Below are 17,076 nucleotides of genomic sequence, written 5' to 3'. Positions count from 1 at the left end.
ATCATATTTTCAAACCCAATGAAACAGAACAGAAAATGTATTTAATTTTTGGACTTTCAATCTCTGACTAATATTCTTTCCTACACTGTGCCATTTGTTTGCCAGTTGCTGTAGTGACTTCATGTTTGCGGATGTTAAGATGTGATAACAGAAGCTAAAGCGCCAGAGGCATTTTTCAGATTGTTTTATTACATGTGCAAACCACAGATTTTAGAAATTATGTTTTTGTGTGGGGTCATTCTGGTGTGTCGCACAGTCAAGAACCGTTTATGAATTTGTTAATTAGTTTTTAAAATCAAGTGAAGAGAAGGCCTCAACTTCATAAAACGCTATAGTGTTATCTTCACCTGATAAGATGCAGATAACCATACATTATTTAAGGTTATTTCTATTCGTTACGATATTGTTACGATATCATTACTGACTCGGATCTTTGAGTCTCGTTCAGCAAAATGAACGAATCTTTTTTCCGAGTCATTTCGTTCATTTCAGCATAATATAATTAAAATGACATGTTAAATATCCCAACACATCTAGTACTTACGAAAATGTTGATTACATTTGTAAAAAGAATAAAAATAAACTATAGGGTAATGCAGCCAAAGCCAAATTATAAGAAACTTATAAAAAAATTATAAGATTTTTTATTAATTGATTAGTCGTTGGGTCTTAAGTTTAGGCTATTGCAGTGTGATTCTGTTAGTTCACCTCACCTCCTGATCCGAGACGTTCTTTCCTTTGCAACTTCATATTTATCAGGTTTGTTCTCCTCCTCTCGTGTCTCGAGACGTTAGTTGTCGACTCGTCAGTGTCTGACTCTGATCTGTGGTGTCTGCTGGGCCGTGCCGTGTGTGATACAGCAGGGCCGGACATTTTTCGAGTCTCGAGTTCGGGTTCGGCCGGGTCCGAGTCTTTCGCTCTTCCTGTCAGTCCCATAGAGGCTATGCTGTCAGTACCGGAAAGAGTAATGATTAGTTCATTTTCTTCGAGTCTTCGGGTTTGAGTCCTTCGTTCTTTTGTCATTGTCCAATCACACATCATAGCAACCGTTGGGGTTTTTTTTGGTTGGTTTTTGATGGCAAGTCCAACTCCATGGTTTCTAGCCTCATCGGCTGGCTTTCCTTTCCAGAAGAAAGTGTAGCCACCTTTCTCCTCCTTTAGCTGCCCTTCACCTGCCAGTCGGGTTTCGGAGAGAGCAGCTATATCAATCCGGCATCTCTGCAGTTCTCTGGCTATGATAGCGGTCCGTCTCTCAGGTCTGTCACTGGAGGTGCTGTCTATCAGAGTGCGCACATTCCATGCTCCAAAATTACATTTCTTTTGTTTCTTTTAACAGAAAAAACAGCATGTTCGTCGTGCCAAGCACACATAATAAACCAGGCGTATACTTTTCTACCTCTTCTGCCGTTCATCACAGAATGCCTGAACTCTGTTAGACTCTGACTGCCAGAAATTCTAAGACATGAAAGCATATGACAGAACAGACTTCTGCTATTAAATATGCTTTGTTCAGGAGACTATAAACTGAGCAAAAAAGAAACATCCCTTTTTCAGGATACTGTATTTTAAAGAATTTTGTAAAAACCCGAATAAGCTTTACAGATCTTTATTGGAAAGGGTTTGAACAATGTTTTTCATGCTTGTTCAATGAAACAAACATTACCTGCATGCACCCGTGGAACAGTCCTCAAGACTAACTGTGTACAGGCAGTAGACAATTAGAAGTTGAAGAAGAAAGATGCCTAGGATCCCCGTTCACCTGCGTGAAAATGCCATAGTCCTGCTGCAGGGAGGCATGAGGATGGCAGATGTGGCCAGAGTAATAAACTGCAATGTCCGCAATGTAAGATGCCCACGTCAGTGCTAAAGGGAGACTGGAAGGACAGCTGATCATCCTTGCTGTGCCTAACCATGTAACCATATGACACCCCAGACATGTTCGAGAACTTGCAAGTCGAGGAGTGGTGGAACTGTTTAGTTTGTGTCTCGGTTGTTGAATCTTTATGTTCATACAAATATTTACAGGTCAAGAAATTTGCTGGAAAAAAAGGATGTTTCTTTTTACATTTCTATAAACATTTCAGTTTGCCTTTGAAGACAATCTACTTAATATGAAAATGTGCCCATTATATTGAGAAACTGAGACAGACCACAGTCTCCTTCTCGATGGTTTTAAGAGACAGCAGTCCTTCTCCAAACATGCTGCACCACAGAGTTCTGGAACTGTTCCAGATGCACCAACCTACAAGCAGAGCAGCATGGTTCATTTTCTGTACCTCAGAAAAAAAGTGAGCAGTGCTATTTTAGTCAGCTTAGTAGTAATTATGGGGCAGCTTATGTCAAATTTGATTGATGGATTTGACAGCTGTTTTATGACAGGATATGAGCATGGGGAGGGTTTTATGACAACAGGTGGTTTGTGTGACCTTTTGGCCGTGCTTGGTTCCGGTGTGTTTATGATGCGTGTTTACGACGCCCCAATCTGCTTTGTGTGACTGTTAGGAATGTTTTCAGGGAATGTTTTTATTATATCAGGATAATGTTCACAGAATGCTGAAATTCTGTGATTTTCTGTAATATGGATTAAATTAAATAAGATGTTAAATTATAAGCATTTTAAAGCAAAGTTTTAACACATCTTGAACTTAATGATGAGGTATTCATGCGTCTATCTGGTTAGTCACAGACTCTGGTTAGTCACAGACCCTTTCTGATCAGATGAAAATTGTTATAAATGAGGTTTTCAGAAATAAAAAGCATTGCATATAAATATGGATGAAATGAAATAAGATGCTAACTTATCCACAATATACTGTCTCACACAGTTAAATAAAACATAAATTAGTGAATAATAGTTCATATTACTTTAAATAAGATGTTAAATTACCAAGTATGCAAACTTTAATCTAATGCCCCACGAAATACTGTCTTACAGATAAATAAAACATAAAATAGTGAATAATAGTTGATATTATATTAAATAAGATATTACATTTCCAAGTATAAACATTTGAATCTAATACAGGTTCCTAGGTTCCAATAATCTATTGCATCTTTACTCCAACTGTCCACTATGTTGTCTGTAATTAATGTTGTTCCCCTGTTTTATGTTTGCATTGTAAATGTAATGTGTTTTGCAACTGCAATCGCTCATTACTTGGACTGGGCAAATGCCATTGTCCGTCTATGTGTAAACGGCTTGTTATCTACTGTCATTGTGAAGCGTCCTTGAGCTTGGGAAAGGCGCTATATATAAATTCAACTTATTATACATCACGGTTATAGGTTCACACTGCAATATACTGTCTCACACAGTTAAATAAAACATATAAATTAGTGAATAATAGTTCATATAATTTTAAATAAGATGTTAAATTATCAAGATACATCTAATACACCACGGAATACTGCCTTACACAGATAAATAAACATATAAAACAGCGTTTATACAAAATAAGATGACATTTTATTAAGTATTTAAAACTAGTTTTTAACGTATGTTGAAGTGTACCTACCATTGGTGAAATTAGGAGGTCTTTTTGGCTCTGGTTAAAATCACAGATCCTTGAATTTCTGAGGTGTTTGCTCTCCGTTTGCTAAATTGAAAATGAAGATCGCTTCCATCATGTCCGGGGCCCCTGGGTCCGCCCCTTCCTCTCTGTGTAGCTGCTATGTATTAGCGTTAGCAGTTTGTTTCAGAAAACATCAAGCAATTAAAAGATAGTGAGGCCACATGGTGTTTTACAATCAAAGACCACAACTGTCTCCAACCATAAAATCTCCTGATCTGAAGCATTCCTGTCTGGCGGGGAGGCCTGGGGTCTCCCCGCCAGACAGGAATGCTTCAGATCAGGAGAAACATTTTGACACTTCACACGGACCAGGCTGTAATTAGATGTTTATACCGGTGTCTTCAGGAAAAAGTCAAAACAAAATGGTCGCAAAGTTACATATTATATAGCCTACTCTTATCCATTGATTGTTATGATAAGATAAATTGTCCTTATTTCCTGGGGAGTTGTCCCCCATCCTGTTTCTCTTGACACCTCAGTGACTCCTTTTGAAGAGCAGATTTATTTTTCTAACATTTAAACTTACACATTAGAACACCCTCTGACTTTATGAATACACATAAATGATAGCTTAATGATTTTTTATATTTTGTGCATTTATTTAAAGTCTGCATGTGGGCCTACCATCCTGACACTAGTGATATCCTTGATAATATTAAAGGTTTTTATGAAATATTATTTCAAATTTTTTCAGCACATGTAGTCAGAGTAACAGAAAATACTAATAGTGCAACAAATAAGGAGATTGTTTTATTTATTTTAATCAGGTTTGTTAAAAGTATGCCTGAATGATGTTAGTTAATCTGCACTGACATTTATTTGGTATAACAATGAACATATATATACACTACCGTTCAAAAGTTTGGGGTCGGTACGATTTTAAATACTTTTAAAAGAATTCTCTTCTGCTAACCATGGCTGCGCTTATTTGATTAAAAATACAACAAAAATCAGTTATAGTATTAAATATTATTCCAGTGTAAATCAGCTGTTTTCTGTGTGAATATATAGTAAAGTGTAATTTATTCCTGTGATCAAAGCTGAATTTTCAGCATCACCAGTGTCAGTGTCTTTAGTGTCAAATGATCCTTCACAAATCAGTATAATATGAGGATTTGATGCTCAAGAAACATTTATTATTATTATCAATGTTGAAACAGTTGTTGGTCTGTCAGTTGTACAGTTTTTTTTTTTTTTAGGATTCTCTGATGAATAGGAAGTTCAAAAGACTTTTGTAACATTATAAATGTCTTTACTGTCACTTTCGATCAAATTAATTATTCCTTGATAAATAAAAGTATTGATTTCTTTCCTCCAAAAAATAAAAATAAAATTCTCACTGACCCCAAACTTTTGAACGGTAGTGTATATATATATATATATATATATATATATATATATATATATATTTAAACTTGTTAAAATCAAGTAATGATGCAATCCTTTAAATCTTAACTTTGAGTGCAACAGAATTAAATGGATTTAAAATTATTATCATGTCACATGCGACATTAACACGACAGAAAAGACAGTAACACCAATGACACAACGAATCACCAATGTCACGCATAAGACCATAATTAGATGAGACTAAATTGTTACATTTGGCATAAAATCTAAATGAATAGCTTTGAATAAAGTTTATCTTTAAATGGGGGTCACCGGGGTTATCCCATAAGAAAAGTGACATCAGTGACAATTTTCACGAAATTTCATTTTACAAAATGGATGATACAAGATGTCAAACCACATCTTGTCAATCGTAGTAGGCTATAATAACCAAATTAAGTAGTTTAATCCATAACTATTCTAGTTTATTATTTTTTTAATATCATTTACATAATATATTTGATAGTTATGTATACATTATTGTATTTTAAATTTGGGATAAACTTGTCATAGGCATTAAATTAAAGCCTTTTCCCTCTGACTGTGGGACCGAGCACATCAAAGTTTTAATTTTAAAATGTAAAGAAATTGTAACCCTAAAGTGTTTTTCAACTGTGATATGCCTGTAAAGATAGGGACAGAAAATGGACATTTCCATAGAATGACACAGAAATGATTTTGCATAAATTTTAACCTAAGGTAATATTTTACTTAACAGCATCTGCTCAAAAACTTTACAATTTTAATGCAAAACTGTGTTTAGTCGTCTTAGATCTAATTTATACAAAGATAGGCTATGTAAGCAGTATTTTGTCCATCGACACACAACAGCAAGCAGTATTCCTGTTACCGTAACTGTTTAGCCTTTTCCACTATCAAAACATTTCAAATGGCTGCATTCGACAATATACGGCTTATTACGGTAATTTCAGGCTTTCCGCCAGCAAATGACGCCAGCTTTCTGGCAGCGGGGTCGCGGAAGGATTTGAATGTTGAACAGAGAGATACAGAGCGCAACAGGATAGGGTGTTTTGGACAGCGTAAATAATAAAAGATAGAACGAACAAAAACATCGCGATTCAAGCGGTACACAACAGGTGAGGCGTTTGGGATGATTTTTGATGAAACTTGGGAGGTGGATGGCCGAATACTTTTTCAAGTATCTTAGCATGTGGTGTATGTAAAGTTATGTATGTAGGCCAGTGTTTCCTCTAGGATTTTTTCCAGCCGTGGTGGCAGGCCCATTTCGCCAGGGGGAGGGGGCGTGGCCCATTTCGTGATATTCCCATTGATAAGGGGGCCACGCCCCCTTATCCTAGGTGTTTAAACCTCCCCTAAGCATTATAACATGAAAGGCGTCAATAAGAGCGGCAAAGCGATTATGCGCATCCCGTGCGCAGAGTGATGCACTTGAAGCAACGCAAAGTCACAGCGCGCAGCGCTTCGCATTGAAAAGTTCAAAGCACAAAGCGAAGAGATTATATCTATCTATGTTTATTGTTTTATATCTATGCAACAGTTTATTGAGCCTTCTCTTTTAACAGTTTTAAATTTCAGTTAACTTACAGTGCGCATGAAGAACAATTCATAGTGCTCTCTACTCTAGTGCTGTAGCCTAGTAACAGACACCCGGGAGAAAGGAATATGATTTAGAAAGCGCTATAAACTCCAGCAAGATAAAGTAATTTTATGCAAACCATAGACCTTTATCTACAAATAAAGTAAAATAATGGGAACATTGATCTTGAAGAGAGTGTCGTCGTGTTACTGTCATAACCGAACGCGACGTGCTGTTTGAATGCTGAATGGAGAATGACTGAGGAGAGATGAGTTTCCATTAACTTTAACTTAACGACTTAAATATACATTTTTACCTCACATTATGCTATTGAATGACTTTAGAAGTCTTGGAATATAGTGCGAAAACGTTATGGTGCTTTACAATGTTTTGTATGCCTTTAGTGGGGCTTAAAGGCCATGGTGCAGGTTAAACACCACTGTCGATTACTGGGTACATAAAGCAGTTAAGATATGTATATAAAGTTAGAAATGTCTCCAAAATGGTGTTAAAGTCCAGTTTTTGACGTTTTTGGTTAGTAACGGTTATTTTTTTACGCGACTCGGCGATGACGTCACATGAGGTAGACGCAGGCAGCGGCGCGCTCGGTTTAGTTACAGTTCTGATGGTTCACAGCCGAGGAGATAGATGTTCTCGTCAGGGCCGTAAAATAAAGAGAAGTGACATTGGGCCGGGGATGGGACAAACCCACCCAAATTAGCTTCGGTTAAACATGCACATAATAATTTGGGTAAATGTGTACGCTTTATGCCTATTTTTCCTATCGTCATGAACACAACAATGATTTCACTCGTGTTTAAATAGTTTTCCTTATAATAATGTATCATTTGCAAAAAGTAAAATGCATCTGTGTAGATGAGAGAATCATCTACAGTGTATGCGCGTTGTTCATTCTGTATTATGGCCAAGCATGCGCGCTTAAAATAGCATCTGAATGTACGCGCTAGACCCAGACTTTAGACTAGGTTAGACCAACAGTCCTGTTTTCACGTCCTGTCCTGGCTGGGTTTTTTTTTTTTATTATGAAAATGTCCTGGTTTTCAAAACTTCTGGGAAAGATCAGCTCTAAAGCAAAACATAGATGGGCAAACAAGGAGAATGAGGAAGAAAAACAGGATAAAGAGGAAGACTAAAGATACATTTTGTTAGTTTGTTTTTGTAAGCTTGTGAGAGCTATTTTTGTTAAATTTGGAGGTATTTCTTTTAGTTATTTCTTATTTATATATTTATTTTTCTAATACAGAAGAGACATTATTTCATTCATTCAAACCTGTAATAATTATATATTTATTTTTCTAATACAGAAGAGACATTTCATTCATTCAAACCTTTAATAAAACAGGCTCTGAGAAGGCTATCTGAATTTGTGTCTTGTAATATAACCATTTTCTACAGAGGAGGCATAGGCTACTTTAAATATACTGAAATTAATAAGGCATCATTGAGTAAATTTCGAGTATAATTTGAGTATCTGTTTGCCAGGCCGAGTGTCCTGCTTTCACCTCTATCTCCAGTGAAAATGTTGTTTGCAAACGTAGCTGACGACGAGTAGGTTGGTCATGTCTTCAGTCAGTGTGATTATTGTTGATAGTGCTAACTAGTTTTCCTCGTGACTGTCATTGACACCGTCAGGCTTACCGGGAGAGGGAGTGAGTTGCGGGCGGTGTCGTCCCATGGAAACTGTGGTGGAGAGCTTGTGTTGTAGGGAGGTGAGCGCGTTTTGGTTGCTGGTCGAGGACCTCACCCCGCGGCCAGCAGATGTAACGTGCCTAACGCAGCATCCTGGAAATGAGGCATAATGCCTGAATCCGTTTGTGCTACACATAGCATACTCACACTTCATGCAGGATAATGCTCCCCTTCAAGCCAGCACGCACGAGTATGTTCATGGTTTATGTTTACTTTACCTTTTTATTTTTTACACCGAGTCCTTTGAACAACAGCTATAGGTGACAGGAGATGTGTTGCATACACAATAAACATGCATCAGAGACGTTTCCAACCTACTTACAGAGTTTAAAACTTAAGAATCTTTCCTACTTATCCCTAGGCAATACCGGTACACTGCGTACAGGCAGGCTATACGCTGGGCTTATGGAGTTTTAGGCAGGAGTATAAGAAGCCTCTCGTGTGGTTTCAACCGTCAGACAACAATTCCAAAGTCGTGACCAGACCTATCAGGGCTTTCAATCGCCTCGTTTGGATGAAAATGTATAAAAATAATAATTGCTTATTCTGTTGTGATCGCCCAATTTGCCCTCAAAATGTTATAAAGTACACAGAACACATGAATTTCTATAAGAAAAAAAAACTGTTTATTGGCATTGCTTGTAATGGTTACTAAACATTTACTGAACAAGGACAAAGATTACTGAACAAAGACACAGGTTGCAAGTAAACAAATCTATATAAAAAAAAAGCCCACTGATGAAGGGCTAGACCTGAAACGTTTGCACATTGTTTCTTTTGCCTGCAATAGTGTGGTCCAGAGCCATAGAGAGAGAGAGTTACGACACTCCCATAGACCGCCATAGGAACTTAAAAATGCGCAAGTAACGCGTGTCGTGGAGCGGCCAATAGTTCCAAACACTGATAGTTCCAGCATTGAACCCCATTCATTTTCAGTGCTTCCGAAGTACGCTCGCTGGTAAATTAATGAAATTACTGTATTTTTTTTTTTACTTTTACACACATTAGCCGACCTCTCGTGAATCTAGTCAGTATATTTTATGTAGCCAGTTTTAGTTAATGCTTATTTGGAAGATAATGGGTTACTTGCAGCTAGCTATAGCTCACATGACCAACTCTTCATTAAAGTTAGCTAACTTCTGGTAACCTGAAGTATATATTATATTATTTATAATATATATGCATGTATGTATGTTTGTACGCCTATGCATATATACACACATAACCCTAACCCATTTAAATAAATGAATTGTGTGTGTGTGTGTGTGTGTATATATATATATAGTTTATATTTACCGAACATTACTGCAAATTTGTACATGCACACTTATATTTTATGTTGGTTGTAATTCTGAACGGACCGCCTCTCCAGACCTCTTTGCGTGATCACGAAGGTAGGCTAATGGCTGAATCGGAATTTATAAGCAAGATCACGGGAATCAATAGCCTAAGAAAAAAAGTAATGATTTTGTGCAAAGTAAAACCAAAGCAACAGCACACAAAGAAAAAAAAAAACATGCAGAATGCAGGAAACCACCACTAAATGAATACTTACAACTAAATCATTGGACTTGTCTGTGGAAAGAAAATAATGTGAAATTAGGTTCTTGTAGCGTGACTGCCGGGCTAGGTAGAGGCTGACGGCCTCCTCAGGAACCTGTTTGAAGGATGTGGCGATGGGGGCGGGTGCATCAGGACAAACTGGCGCTAACCTCTCGAAGAGCTGCAGGTGAATTGGTGTAGCTTTCCCGAAGGGCCTTCATTAATGATGTTGCATCACCTGCAGACATAATAATAATACTGTATAAAGATCATTGCCACTAATGGAAACACATGAAATTGTCCTGCATATGAATTATAGCAAACATAAACAGTAAACAGAATGTTACGAGATTGCCAGGGAGATTACAGTACAGTGGACCCTGATATGCGCTACTAAATGTTTTAAAAAATACATAAAAGAAATTCAGAACATATTTGATGATTTGAATGTTACTATTAAATGTTTACACCAATACTAGTGGTAATACATGTGGTAAAGTTACATAAACTCTACGAGGTAATGAATTTACTGAGAGGTAGCTAAACTCTGAATTGAGAAGTGGATAAACTGTTTCTGACATAATTTCAGCGGTGGGTAAACTGCGTTTAGCCTCCACTACAGCCCTGACGACACGGTCACGGTCAAATGTGAAAGAGAACCGTAGCAGTCTAACACAAAACGCAAACACACGATTGCGAAAGCCGCTTGATGATCATCACCACTGATCCAAACACTAGCCACGAAGCTTTCATGACGATATGGACATTTACTTCAGGGCAATTTTGTTTAGGCTCAAATTCGTGAATCACGAAAAATGCTCTTCTAATGTCAGAGTGATCGTGCTTGTAGTGGAGGCTGTGTCAAAGGGAACACGGTAGCTATACAAAATACACACAGAGCTAGCTAACACGCAGCTTGTAAACATTAACGTTAGAATGAACTTACCGTGGCAATATCTCGCTTGCGGCAGACGGTGTCTCTCGACCTCGGGACAGGGCAAGCAGAGATGTTTGCATTCACAGACGGCACGGCGGTAGGAAGTAACTTAGCCATCCTCTCACTCTTTAAACTAAGTGAGACCATCTTGGCATCCCCTGCGTGGTAAATTAATCCTCCTCTTTGAAATGCGCGCTGCATATTCTCGAGTAGGCGGCGACAGAGCTAATTTAGCTGAAAAATCTGCTCGCCTAATCTTGACAAATTGCACCCAGTTTCGGAAGATCCCTTTGACCTTGGGGAAACAATGGACCCTATGTCCAGTTTTGATAAAGTTTTGCACCCGCCACAAACACAGTAATAAACCATTTTGTCTACTTATTATCTAGCTTACTCTTCTTTATCTCTAAGCTGTTATGCTATGCTATCTCTCACTATCTATCTATGTTATGCTTATGATATCTATCTATCTATCTCGACATATTTACTTATCTGACACTGTCACTCTTTCACTAGCTACCGTTAGCTACTAACGTTACTCGCGGGCTTTCGTCTGTTGTCCAACAGCGAGTACCTCATGTGACGTCATGCAATGCATTGTGGGAGAAATTAGAATCCTCGCTAGGCTATTGGTAAATGCTAACACATCACCGACTTTTCCGTATTATATTTCTTTTTTTGTAATCCCCTACAACATAAAATACAATGGATAACTGTTTAAATGTTTATTACCAACTAGAAAACTGGCAAAAAAAAACAAAAAAAAAAAACTGCACCATGGCCTTTAACAATAACACACACAATATCTGACCGAGAAGCTGCAGCCGTGGCGGGATGATTTTAGGTGTGGCGGCCCGCCACGGCAGAATGAATGTAGCGGAAACACTGATGTAGGCTATTTGTATATGAGTGCGCCGCGTATGAAAAAAGTATCCTAAATGAAAACTATGCAACTCCATGTCACACACAAAAATACTTGTATATGTGCATTATAGTTAATTTTTCAACTTAAAGGGATAGGTCACTTTGAAATTAATTTTTGCTTACCTCAAGGGCATCTAAGATGTAGGTGTCTTTGTTTCCGCAGTAGTTTCAATTTTGATATTTTTAGGTCAAACCATTCTTGTCTGTCAGTCATATAATGCAGGTCTATGGTCACTTCCTCAAAGAGCATGCACAGAGAAGTCCAAATTAAACATGATTTAATGACTCGTAAATGTAAGTACTCATTGATGGCCTAAGACACGAAACGAGCGGTTTGTGTGAGAAAACGAACAGTATTTATATCGTTTTTACCTCTTGTAAACATAGCCACGTCCAAGTGATCTGATGGCGCCGGCGCTTCGGTCTTTTCCGGCAAGCGCCGGAAGTGATCTCTCGCGCGTGTTTTACCACATAAATGTTTGCTACATTTACCACAGGCAGAGTGACCAGTGTGACTCTTGATGGCTTTGATAAAAGCCCTAGCAGGTGCATCACATACAACAGAACTAACTTTTAAAAAGAACCATTTGCCTTTAATGCCAAACCCACAGCTCAGTGTTTTCAATTCACTTACAAGATCTTTCAAATATTCGTTCAAAGATTTTGGTTTAAAGCTACCACAGAACAGTCTGATTACGAAGGGCCTCTTTACTTTACAGTCTTGAAGAATACCAAGTATTGGCCAAAACTGTACAGAGTTGCTATTAAACAGTGGAATGCCATCAAAGTTTAACTGCAGTCTAAAAATGTAATTATACATGGTTTCAAATGGTGTCTTTAGTGAATTTAGTATACCGAAGTAATGAAAATCTCCACCAGCAATCATTTGAGTCTTGTAAGAGGTTTTTGTTCTAAGCAGAGTTCTACCATCTTTAGGAAGAGAAGGGAGATGCACCCTAAGTATGGTCAAAAGGGCAGAGAAAGCAATCAGAGAGATCCCTAAATGAACAGCCCAGCCTGCCAGTGAAGCAACCAAATCATCAGTCACTAAATTCCCATCATCAGATTGGTCACCATCAGAAACCCCCTCTGATGATGACTCAGCACATGGCTCCTCAGAATCTGACACATGCGTGGTAGATAAATGAGCTGAGTGTAATTCCTCCTCACTAAGTCATTTACTCTTTTAACAGCCCTCCTTCTAAGGTTATTTGGTTTACATTTACTTCCAATGTCCATGATGATCATTTGAAGGGAAAAAGTCTCACCGAATAAATCTGTAAGAAAAACAAAAACAAAATCTGTTGTAAAAAAGGAAGCAGGGTTAAAAGTAGGCTACATAGTGATATCAGGCATAATTTCAGATATTAATATAAGTGCAGAATTTTAGTTAAAATAATAAAATCATAAGCACATCATGTACAGTGAAGGGACAGGTTTAGTTCACTTTTGTCATGGCTACAACACTAACTTGTGGGAACATGAAAGTATGAAAAATTTGAAGCACTGTTTATTTGATTTGTACCTTTCTTATTATAGTATTTGTCATATTGCTTATTATTTGCATCTTTGTATAATTATATAATAATAAAGATAAAATAAACTATAGTGTGCTCATACAATTGTATTTAAAAAAACTATTAAATTACTCAAATCATGAAATAAGATTTCGGTCATAACACCCTCAGGTTATGACAGGTTGGGGTTCGTATTTGTGAAAGGTTAGAGAATGTTAACATAACTGATAATGTGATTGTTGCAAACATTTCTGCACGATCACACTGTGGCATGTAATTATAGGAGAGAATGGTCAAAAAGCAAGGCATGAACAAGCAGTCAAGTGAAGTTTTAGTTTTTTTAAATTAATTTACAATTGATAACACTTTACAATAAGGTTTTATTTGTTAAAGGTGCAATGTGTAAAAATGTTGAGTATCTATTAACAGAAATGCAATATGACATCCATAACTATGTTTTTCAGTGGTGCATAAAGAACTTACTTAATAAACCGTAATGTTTTTATTACCTTAGAATGAGGCATTTATATCTACATAGGCGCGGGAATCCCCTTCTATGAAGGTCGCCATATTGTGATGTCATGTTTCTACCGTAGCCGACAGCGAACACACAGCGCTACAGGCCGCGTTTCGTCACTACCTTGAAAGAGAAGCCGCAGAAACCTAGAAGCTAGCCATAAACACCGCGAGTAGTGACTTTTCCCTTGTCAGTGGTGTATATGTAGTTGGATTGTTTCATGTAACTTAGTTCTTCTCCCTCGCTGTTATGGCTTTGCTATGTGGAGATATATGTGCTGGTTACGTTCGTGAGACAATCAGCTGTTTACTATTATTATATTATACATTAAGACCCTTGATCCTCACCTGACTATGGCTTTGTAAACTTTATCCATGATGTAGTTTATAATGGTACAGAAACAGTGACAATGCGAAATGCTCTTTTGCAATGCTCCAATAATTTTAATATATCATGCAGCCTTAGACTTAATATTGTCTCAATAAAAATCAACTTACCTTTAAAGGTGTCTATTAAGATTTCCAAGCTGCCATTCAGACAATTTTCCTCTCGCAAACGTGTCCATGAGTGGCAGCAGTCACTAAAATAAAATTTGAAAGTAAATTAGAATTTCACATAACTGTGCTGAATTTTTACAAGGACATGTTTTTATACAATATTTTGACACCAGCTATCAAATTCTGTAAGTAACTTGCACAACACCGTTTTCAACTGAAAATGGAAAACTTTTTATGAGTTTTGCCCATTCATTTACACGACAACGGTGATTTTGGGTCCTGACATTTTGAGTTTAAGCTCAAGCTTTTGAAAACGTATTTCAAAGTGCAAGAAATGCATGCCTAAATACTCAGTACTGTCTCTCTCCATGTCAACAACAAAAACCTGAATTTATGAAAACGGTGACATCATGTGTATGCTTATTACGTGTGTTTCTTGACAAAGTGACATCGCCAAATACTGACCTAGCATGCATAATACAGCCTTTTAAGTCATTATCGTTTTTAAAACGTTGATGTCTGCTTTTACTACATCGTTATCGTTATCCCCCCGGTCATATCCGTTTTTAAATCGGTGTCATCTGTTAGCTTATAGACTTTATTCAGAGCCATGACAGGTATAAAAGCGAGGCTGTGGGCGCTGATAGCCTCGTGGGCAAGTGCATGTAGCGCCGTTGTGCTTCGGGCGACCCGAGTTCGAGTCCCGGCTCGTGGACCTTTCCAGATCCCGTCCCGTCCCGCCTCTCTCTCTCCCACCTCCCTTCCGGTCTAGCTACTGTCCTATCTTAATAAAAGGCAAAAATGCCACAAAACAAAAAAACAACAACGATGCTGTGAAGGATAAACCCTGTTTTAATGGCCTCCGCATTAAAAAGCTGTATATAACTCCTAGATCTATTTTTCCACAGCTCATATCGACTGGGGAGTTTTACTGAAATTTCTCGGAAAGATATTTCTGCAGTGTTTCAGCAGAACAATTCAAAAACACAGTAAATAGCAGTACAACCTGCTTTTAGAGATGCATCTGTCTAACGTTACCCCTCACTTGTGATGGCAAAGATGGCGCTGTTGTGAATATAGCAAAAAAGATTATTTGGCCTCAAATTCTTCACGCACACTTGGCCCGTGACCACTGTCTTAATACTAACTTATAGTCTTTGCACCTCAAGTCCTAACAACTTGTAATTTGTTTTCAGAGCGAGAAAATGCTTAACATGACATCGATTTATTTCTCCTTTCCTCTGTCGCTGATTGTACAGATTGCACGACATACATTTAACGGAACTAAAAAAAAAACTATCAAGCTCTTGAAAGCCTTTTTTTTTGTTGGCAAAAACGATCCTGGTTCCGACAAAGACATTACAGAAGACACACGCAGGCTGTGCTGGAACTTACCTACCTCAGTCGCTTTTTCTGACGAGTATTTCTAAAATACAGCAGCCTTTCCACACACAACTCACTAGCTAACGTTACATTAGCCAAGACTTTCCCGCTGATTTTTACGTGCGAGCCCTGTGAGGGACTAACTTACTGCTCATTCATAACGCTGACTGAAATAAGTGAATAAATTACTTCAGAAAATAAATTTTTCTAATTAAATTCATGATTTTCATGAAGTAACGATGAAATGACAGTATAATAAAATATATTCTGACAGGATTTGGTCTCAGAGAAGGGATTCTGACTGGAAAATGTATTTTCTGAAGTAATTTTGACAAACAACATGACATGACAAACCGGGAATGTCAGAGCTCTGTCACCAACTAAGATAAAACCAGACAGAAGTGACAGAACCCTGACACAATCAAAGCCTTGAAGCATCAGTTGTAAAGTGATCATAAGACATCATGCAGAAACTCACTTTCCTCACTTTTAAATAAGCAACGTCCAATGAGCATATGATAATTACATGATTAATTTACAATTTTAACTGCATAATTCAAAAAGGCTAAACTAAAGATTTAACGATACGGCATTTTGTAAAACAATCTAACCAGCTAACGTTAGCTGTGTCTATTTAATGTTTAACAGAATAAATACGTTACCCCTCACACTTCCATATCAAAGACTGTATGTTGAACAGTGTAATTAGCACGCTGCTGTTACCACAACTTGTTAAAAATATGGGTAAACATTCATATTAATTTACCACAAAACACTGCCCGCTCCGAGTGACGTGCTCCTCGAGTCAGAAGTGAAGAATCCAGAAAGTTCCGCGAAGAATGAAAAGGTAATAAACCAGTTGCTGGGTCAAATAACCCAACCAGCTGTTTATTTGTGAATGACCCCCTTACAACTCATTTGACCCAGCATGAGCAACCCAATAATGTGTTTACAGTACCCCAAACAACCCAATATTTGGACCCAGCACAATCAACCCAACAATTTGTTTACAGAAATAACCTAGCATTTTTTTTGAGTGCAGTGTAGCATCTTCCATACGGAAGTAAACACGGAGAACATTAAAGTAAGTGACTACGCGTTTATTTATATGTGATCTGTTGCGGAAGCCAGTAAATTTATACGCAGGCAATATAAAAAAGACAAAGGTGAGGATGCAGAAAAAGAGAGCAGAGTTGTTAAACATTTATGATACGCGTTTTGCTTGTATATAGAGCTGTTACTGTAATACTTATGATTTCTGACACATTACTGTCCTTCACTGAGTTCCATTCACAGCTGTCCTTATAACGTCGGGTATGTAAAACTTTTGAAGTGACTCCCATGAGCACAGAATTGTTGCTCTAGAACGACGGGAAAGTCGAATGAATTCCGATATGACCGTTCGGACTGCGGTCGCACTGTAAAACATCTGACCTGTATCGAATTTAGGACCATGGATGGAAGTGGCATAAATCGGAATTGAAAAGATCAGATTCCATGTGGTTTGTGCTGTTCACACTGTCATGAAAA

The sequence above is a fragment of the Rhinichthys klamathensis genome, unplaced genomic scaffold (genome assembly GCF_029890125.1).
Source record: "Rhinichthys klamathensis goyatoka isolate OS25496 unplaced genomic scaffold, OSU_Roscu_1.1 h1tg000530l_1, whole genome shotgun sequence".
In the NCBI taxonomy this organism is placed as follows: Eukaryota; Metazoa; Chordata; class Actinopteri; order Cypriniformes; family Leuciscidae; genus Rhinichthys; species Rhinichthys klamathensis.
The sequence above is the reverse complement of the archived record's forward strand: the minus strand, read 5'-3'. Positions refer to the sequence as shown.